General features: G+C 45.3%; 1 pseudogene; it reads right to left on the bottom strand.

The window, feature by feature from the left end:
- Positions 1-3,827: 3,827 nt before the first annotated feature.
- On the bottom strand, positions 3,828-8,753 carry LOC133239065 (coiled-coil domain-containing protein 3-like; annotated as a pseudogene).
- Between the last annotated feature and the right edge of the window lie 411 nt (positions 8,754-9,164).

Here is a 9,164-nt window from a genome sequence, read left to right on the forward strand (position 1 = left end):
GTTGAATGAATTACAACACACATGAGAGCTTCCCCATCATCTGTTCCCCTCTCCACCACCTACCCTGTCAGCATTGCTCCCACTGCTACTGCCCTGGGAAGACACAGGAAGCTTTTTAAAAGTTGAATCATCTTTAAGTTTTAAAATCATACTTTCTAATTATCCATTTATAGTCATAAACCCCTCCATTACTCTTTACAACTGACAAAGTCCTTTCAAACCTATGATCTAATTGGGTCCTTAGGACAACCTGAAACAGTTTATATGTTTTGAAAGTGAAAGCCGCTCAGTGGTGTCCGACTCTTTGTGACACCATGGACTATAGAGTTCATGGAATTCTCCAGGCCAGGATACTAGAGAGGATAGACTTTCCCTTCTTCAGGGGATTTGCCAACCCAAGGATCGAACCCAGGTCTCTTGCACTGCAGGGGGATTCTTTACTAGTTGAGTCACAAGGGAAGCCCAAGAATACTGGAGTGGGTAGCCTATCCCTTCTACAGCAGATCTTTCTGACCCAGAAATCAAACTGGGGTCTCCTGCATTGCAGGCAGATTTTTTTTTACCAACTGAGCTATCAGGGAAGGAGAAAACTGAAGTTTTGGGAAATTAAGGATTCTGCCTGAGGTCACACCTCTGAAAATGGCACAGCCCATCCTGATTGCCTTATGAGGATGACACCTCCCTCACCATCCTTCCCAACTGTAAAAAGGGAAAAAATAAAGATGACAGGAGGTCTTCCACAGAGTTTATGTCAGTCCCATGACACTCTAGGTTTGACTGATGTATGTGTGGGTCAGTCTGGGTCGTGGTCCCAGGGGACAGGACTTTTGGAGAAAGGAAAACAGCCAACTTTTGTTTTGATTGTTACACTCACCCAGCAGGGAAGGGAAAAGGAAAGGAAAATGTTCTTGCCTGGCGTGGAGAGAACCCTGCCAGAAAATGGGATGAATAATCTAACTTGCCAAAGACATCCCCAGAGGCCCCATTAACACCATGATACTGAACCAGAGAGATGCTGAACACTTAGGAGTGCTGCTGATTCCCTGGCAACTTTTGAAAGCAAGCTTATGTTTCCACTGACTGAAGCAAGGGGCGGGGGGAATGGTGGGATGTCTAAGGATGGAATTAGAAAATGGGAGGATTTGGCTACTGAGGACGGAGTTGCAGGTTGTCCTGGGTATGTATCACAAAAAGTTTCCCTACATCAGATTTTCCTCTGGTTCCATTTCTTAACCTCCAGACTGACCCTAGAGTCCCATATTCATGTGATGCTGCAAGAGAATGAGAAGGAGGAGATGCACCCTTCACGACCACGATCTAAACACACTGTTCGAGCTGACTAGGGACTTAGAGAAGTACAGCAGCAACAGTGGAAATGATGAGAATTCATCAGTGTGCCCCCTGAATTCATCATCATCTAAGACACAGCATGTGATATAGGGAAATTGTGCAATGTGCACCGTCCAGGGCCATTCATAATGGTCTCAGAACAAATGAAGGATTCACATGTTCCCATTAGCAAGAGTTTAACTGGAATAAAAAGTTGGCCCAAACAAGCTCCTCTGATCCCATCTAAGATGGAAGACCCATCACCTTATGAAAAACAGATTGTTTGTGTCGTAACATGATTTATTTACCCTGCATAGGAAAGAAAGCACGATACTCATCTTCAAACAGAAAAAGCAGAAAGGACTTCCCTGCTGGCACAGTGGATAGGAATCCATCTGCTAGAGCAGGGGCCAATTCAATCCCTGGTCCAGGAAGATTCCACAAGTTGCAGATCAACTAGGTCTGTGTGCCCAAACTAGTGAGCCCACAACCCACAACTACTGAAGCCCATGTGCTCAGAGCCTGTGCTCCGCGACAAGGGAAGCTACTGCAATAAGAAGCCTGTGCACTGCAACAAAGAGTAGCCCTTGCTTGCCATAACTAGAGAAAAGCCCTCATGGCAGCAAAGATCCAGCACAACTGAACATAAGTTTTTGTTTTTGTTTTTTTAAGGCAGATAATTTTTAGTTTTAGTTTAGTTGTTTTTTTTTTTTTTTCAAGAAAGGAGCAAGTAACTATCCATAACTCTTCAGCTAATTCGGACACCTTCAATTCACAACTATTTTAATCACTGCAGAGAAAGTAAAAATTTGTCAAGAAATATCATAAAATATAAATGCTAGCACCTTAGTTTTATTTTAAACCTAAATTCTCAAATGAACTAGCTAATTTAACTCAGCTCTGATGTGGTACCTTTCAAAGTAGGCAGAAGAAGGAGCCAAGATGTGATACATACAAAGTCCATCAACACCTCAATTTGGCTCTGTACCAGCTCAGCAACCTGGAACAATTAATTCTCTTCCCCAAAAGCTTCTGACTCAGTGCAAACACACATACCCACCCTCTGTTATCTAAGAGACAAGGATGATGAAAGGGAAGAGGAATTCTCCCCAAGATCAACATCTGACCACCCAAATAGGACTGCCTTCACATTAAAACAATTATCCACAGTCCCATTGTTCTATTTGTTGCGAATGATGGAAAATTTAATTGTAGTAAAATGTTAATAGCTTCATTGTGTGACCACAGAGCTAATCAGTTATATATCTAAAAATTTGGGGCTCAGCTGGGAGGTATATTTGGATCAATATCTGATCTCTTGACACTAATGTACTATTACCAAGGATTTAGTACATGAAACAAAAATCCCACAAAATGGAGAACCACAGGACCAAAACTAAAAAGATTTAATTGGAACATGCTAGCATCTGACCCAGGCTGGGGATACTCAGGCTTATCCTTGGTGGGTCCAGTTCAATGTGGAGTGGGTGCTGGCACAGATTAAGAGTTGGGTAGGCCAAAAAAAAAAAAAAAAAAGGTGGGGCAAGGGGAAATAAAGGTGCTTATATCCATGTGGGGAGTGAAATATATGACAAGCACTCAGAAAATTTTAGTAAATCTTGAAGAGTGGTCGGAAGTTGAGAACTGTCACTAGGGCAGGCCTAAGGAAGGAACCCTGGATAATGTATGGAAAGGAAGAATCAACACTTTTCTGCAGTCAGATGTGCTTGCCTACGATGAGAACAGTTTCTGTGCAAAGAACATGAAGAAAGCCTCCAGGTGCCATGGAGCCCTGGGCAGGAGGTTTGGAAGAACAAGGCCACTCCCCTAGGCCAACCCACCAGACAAGAGAAAGACAGCGCCCCCACCAAGGGCACCACAGATGGGGGAAAGAAGGAAACCACCTAATACATGCACATTGGTTCATTAACCCACATCAGAACTGTCTCCTGTGGTCTGTCACGTGGTCCTATAAACATCTTGGTAGGAACTGGGAGCAATGGGCCATGGCCTCCCTGCTCCCCTGGCTCAGTTGCAACAATGGCATTACTCAGAGAAAGCAATAGTCCTCGAAATATCCCCACAACTCAGGCATCTCCCTCAGACTGAAAGATGCCTTTTCTATCTTCATGCCCAGAGTGATCTGAATCCTTCTGTTCCATGGGAACTAGATCCTGCCACTAAGGGTTTGCATGCTGCAACTGAAGATCCTGCATGCTGCAAGGAAGACTGAAGATCCCACATGCCACAACTAAGACCCAGCAGGGCCAAGTAAAAACATACATAAGTATTTGAAGTCAACAACAGAAGTAGTCATAACAGCTCAGTGTATTGAGTGCTTACTCTCAAACACCTCACTAAAGGCTTTACCTATTGACATTCCCTACATAGTTAAATCATGTCGTATCAGCCCTATGATACAGATGTTACAATGGCTTCCAATTTACAGAAAAGGAAACTGAGGCACATCATGCCAACCTTCAGCCCATCTTGTCCCCTCACTTTGTGAGGAACCTCATGCCACACAGTTCAGCCTGAGGACTCCAGAGTTTATGAGCAGTGCTTGTTAACTTCTGGGAGGGCTGTGGAGAGGGTGAAAAATACTTCTTGATCTGGACTTTGGAAGGGGACTCTTGACTCCCTTGCTCACAACATTCATATGAGTCATAGCTATCTTATTATTTTGCTGTAGCACAGGGTATAGCCAATTCTTACCCTAGTGTCTTCTTGGACCTCCCAGTCACTGAAGAAAGTTGCCAGCTGCTGCCCTTGTGAACACTTTGAAAACTGGAAAAGGCTAGAAAATATCCTTCTGTTCTCTTGAGTGTCTGGAAAGATGGCATTTTGGAAATTGACTTCATGAAGCAAGAGGTTATAGTTCTCATCCATCCTAATGGAAAAAAAGGAGGCAAGAGGTGTAGACTGGACACCCATGGGATGCACCATCTTGAATCAAGAGTCAACAGAAGATTGTGACAGTGTTGCCAGTTATACAACATCTTTTTTATTTTTTAAGTAGAATTTAATTACAATGTTGTGCTAACTTCTGCTGTAAAGTGACTCAGTTATACATATAAATACATTTTTTTAATATCTTTTCCATTATGGTTTATCCCAGGAGATTGGATATGGTTCCCTGTGCTAAGGTAGGACCTTGTTGTTTATTCCAAATGTAACAGTTTGCATCTGCTAACCCCAAACACCCAGTCCATCCATCTCCCTCCCTCCATTCCCCTTGGCAACCACAAGTTTATTCTCTGTATCCATGAGTCTGTTTCTGTTTTGTAAATAGGTTCATTCGTGCCATATTTTACATTCCACATATAAGTGATATGATATGGTATTTATTCTTCTCTTTGTGACTTACTCCGCTTAGTGTAATTATCTCTAGTTCCATCCATGTTGCTGCAAATGGCATTCTTTCTTTCTTGTTATGGTTGAGTAATATTCATATATACATACCACATTTTCTTTAATCATTCAACTATAAAGGGACATTTAGGTGGTTTCCATATCTTGGCTGTTGGGAATCGTGCTGCTATGAATATGGGGGTGCATGTATGTTCCTGAATTACAGTTTTGTCCAGGGATATGCCCACGAGGGGGACTGCTGGATCATATGGTGGTCCTATGAATTTTCTGAGGATCCCCCATACTGTTTTCCATAGTGGCTACCCCAACTTACATTCCCACCAACAGTGTAGGAGGGTTCCCTTTTCTCCACACTCTCTCCAACATTTGCTATTTGTTCTGCTTTTGATGATAGCCATTCTGCCTGATAGGAGATGGTACCTGGCTGCAGCTTTGATTTGCATTTCTCTAAGAATGAGTGATGCTGAGTATATTTTTATGTGTCTACTGGCCATCTGCATGTCTTCTTTGGAGAAATGTCTATTAAGGTTTTCTGCCCATTTTTTGATTGGGTTTTTGTTGTTGTTTTTGTTGAATTGTATGGTCTGTATATTTGAAATTAAGCCCTGGTCTATTGCACCATTTGCAAATATTTTCTCCCATTCTTTAGGTTGTCTTTTTTTTTTTTTTTTTTTTTACTGTGCAGAAGCTTGTGAATTTGATCAGGTCCCCTTTGTTCATATTTGGTTTTATTTCTATTACCTTGGGAGACTGACCTAAGAAAACAAAGGTCCAATTTATGTCAGAGAACATTGTGCCCATGCTCTCTTCTAGGAGTTTTATGGTGTCATGTCTTATGTTTAAGTCTTTAAACCATTGTGAGATATTTTTGTGCAGTGTGAGGGCATATTCTAACTTCACTGATTTACATGCAGCTTCCAATTACACATCTACATGGCTCACATTAGAGGAGTCACTCTCTCTGATTGTTTCTCTACTTCACACTGCACGTGTCTATCCTTAAGTTTTTCAAAACACGTGAATTGGGGGATGGGTGCGGGTGAACATTTGTGTATCTCCCAAGCTGCTTTCCTTCTCCTAGTGGAGTGCTTCTTGTTTCCTGGGCAAAGGAAAGCCAATTGCAATGACTCAAGATTCAAGTCCTATCACTGCTACGTATCTCCTGTTTGACGCACAACAAATTTCTTAAATTCACTAAGCTTAAATGTACAATCTATAAAATGAAGATGACAACAGCATCCTTATTTGTTTAATGTTGGTGTAAGGAGTGAACTTTTTTTTAAAGTAAGTAAAGTATTTGGCAGAGTAAGCACAGTATAAAAAGCATTTTTACAGAACCCTGCATAAAGTACCTGTTGGCAAGATAGAGAAGTCCAGAGAAGGAAAAGGAGAGATGGAAGCTGCACTCCAGCCCAAAGTAGGCATTCTCAACAGGGAGTCTCCACTGCCACTTTCCCCTGTGACACTGACCAGAATCTGTTCTCCTCTCTGAGGGGCCCAGAATAACAGAGGAATGATTTGTATGTGGTTGTTAACACACATCAGGGCAACACAGCCCTGTGAAATAGAAATCTTGTCAGACTACCATTTGACTCTGTATCTCTGCCCTAATGTTTTATAAATATGTCAGAGAAAAAGAGGAAAGAGTTGGTTGACCACCAGAGAGCCAGTGTAAAAAACTGTATTTCATTATAAAATCAGAAAAGAAAATAATGCCTTCTTAAGTACTGTGGCTCTTTTTACTTTGGAAAATAGTTTTATTGTTGAATAGTTTTAGAGCTGGTTTCCCTAAATAAAGACATGTAAAAATCTAAGTTTCTCCATATCAAGAAGGTACTATCTCATTCCTTGCCAGTTTTATTTAGAAACTGTACTTCTCCAGTATTTTTTTTTAATTCAACTAAATCTGGCTAATGGAGAAGGCAATGGCACCCCACTCCAGTACTCTTGCCTGGAAAATCTCAAGGACAGAGGAGCCTGGTAAGCTGCAGTCGATGGGGTCGCTAAGAGTCAGACATGACTGAGCGACTTCACTTTCACTTTTCACTTTCATGGACTGGAGAAGGAAATGGCAACCAACTCCAGTGTTCTTGCCTGGAGAATCCCAGGGACAGGGCAGCCTGTTGGGCTACCATCTATGGGGTCGTACAGAGTCGGACACGACTGCAGCAACTTAGCAGCAGCAGCAGCAGCAATCTGGCTAAACCACCCAAGCCAACACAAAGCACACCATGTATTCTAAACTTAGATATTCTGGCTTTAATATGGAAAACATGTGTTACAGCGAGCTTATGGACGCCCCTCTGTGGAACCTTCTGTCTTCTTTCTCAGTGATGTGAAATCTCAAGAGCTAAAAGTTAGTCTGCCGACCAAGGTCATGGCCATTCCAAATATCCTTAATGCTATGCCACATACTGAGAAGATGAGACTTATTGTCCAATCACTATCTGTTAGATTCCATTTTGAGGTTCCTCTGTTATCAGCCTCCTCCTCCAACTGGAGAGAACCAATGCATTAGGGTTCCACCTGCTGTTTTGTATTGCAAACTTCAGTTGAGCCCATAACCTGAACCCTTATCTACATGCATTTCGTCGTGACCACACGACAAACTTTCATGGAACTTCACAAGATTCCAGGGGTCTCCCAACAGACAAGGCCTGGTCTAATTCACCTCTCTGTTCTTCAAAGCCCTGTGAGCACTTTCCCAATCCCTTAATATCCCTGCCCCCAGGCCCTTCCTCTATAAACTTTTGCTATTTGGAAGAGCCTGGCATTGAGGTCTGCTGGCAGCTGATATGAGCGAATCTGAGTGAAACAAGAGGACAACTGGGCTGCATTCCACACCAGTCCCATCTTGGCATTTAAGCAGGTGTGCAGGATTGAGTAACTACACGTTCCTCATCTAACCTGCACCAGGTGTTCTGCATCAGTTCCTAGGATTTAATCTCAACCAACCTTGTTTGGCACATTATGAAGGTGAGGCTCTTGAGGTTCTTGACAAGGTCAGTAACTTGCTCAAAATGACAGGAAGAACGGAGCCAGAATTCCAACAACCATCTGATTCCAAAGGTGTTTGGATTGGTTTTGACCACTGTCCATCCCAAACAATTCCCACAGCATCCACTTTAAAATATAGCTTTCCTCCTCTATAAGGATTCCACCTCAATTAGTGTTCCACTTTCTTATCTCAAACTCCAGGAGACGCCATTGCCTGAACTCTTATCCACAGGCATCTCATCTGCACCACAGGCCAACTTGCATGGAACTCAACCAGAGAGGGCTTCTGTCCGATTGCCCTTCATATGCCTCAGAGCACTGTGACCAGGGCCTTCTTCCCCCATTACCCCCCACATAAACCTCTGCTATTGGAAATAGGCTGTTTGTTGCTGGAAACCACCTTGAGCTTTGGCCTGAAACACTCTTTCCTGGTCAAGCAAGGGAGCCATCCCTGTTTTTCCAACAGTGTTAGCCAGAGGCACCCAAGATCTCTGTAGACTCAATGTGAGGAGCACCAAAGAGCACAAAATGGGAAGGAGACAAGGGGAGACCAGGGCATCACTTAACATCGCACAGACAGGATTCTGGAGGAGTTCCTGAGCCTGCTGGGGATAAAGGTACCTCTGCTGGCCATGCCAAGTGGCCGAAGGGATGGTATGGGCGAGATGTGGCAGGCTCACCTGAGGAAGAAGAAAGAGGAGTAATCCTGGACCACGGTGTAGGAGTCACAGGAGAAGTAGCCCAGGCCGGTGAGGTTGAGCCTGGAGCCCCCCGGGCACCTCGAGCATGCTGCCCCACGCCTGGTCGCACAGCATCTTGATCTCAGCTGAGTAGAAGAGCCCCGCTTCGCTGGCCTCATACTGCCAGGGCAGGTCGTTGTACAAGCCGTGCCGCTCCTCCTGCAGCGCCAGCACCTTGGCTTACACGATAATCTCGGTCAGTTCCGCTAGGCAGCCCTCGCTCAGGTGTCTCCACTCGGAGGGCAGCTGGCAGCCGCGTGCGGCCTCCAGCCCGCCGGCCAGGCAGAGCGCGGGGAGCAGCAGCGGGCGCAGCATGCCGGCGGCGAGGGCAGGCGGGTGGCGGAAGCCGCCGGATGGGCGCCGCGCCCCAGGCGCGCTATCTGGGGCGCTTGGCAAGGGTCGGGGAGAGGGGGAGCCCCGCGGCGGCAGCGAGAGCGTCGGGGAACCCGAAGTGCCTGGCCCCACCAGCGGGAGGCGCAGCCCGGGGCGCTCAGCTCCGCGCACCGCTGCGGAACCTCAGCGTGCTGCTCCCTCCTCCGCCGGGATCCCCCTGCGGGGCCAAGCTTGGGAGGCTTTTAAAAGGGCAAGCGGAGGACCGGAGACCATAGCCTCCTGCCCGCCCCCCCACCCCCAATCCGTGGCTGGGGCTTGGGCGGCAGCGGGAGGGGCGGAGGCAGGAAGCTGTCCAGGGGCGCCCGGTGCTGGGGAGACAGCGCAATCGGCGCT

The sequence above is a fragment of the Bos javanicus genome, chromosome 26 (assembly GCF_032452875.1).
Source record: "Bos javanicus breed banteng chromosome 26, ARS-OSU_banteng_1.0, whole genome shotgun sequence".
Lineage (NCBI taxonomy): Eukaryota > Metazoa > Chordata > Mammalia > Artiodactyla > Bovidae > Bos > Bos javanicus.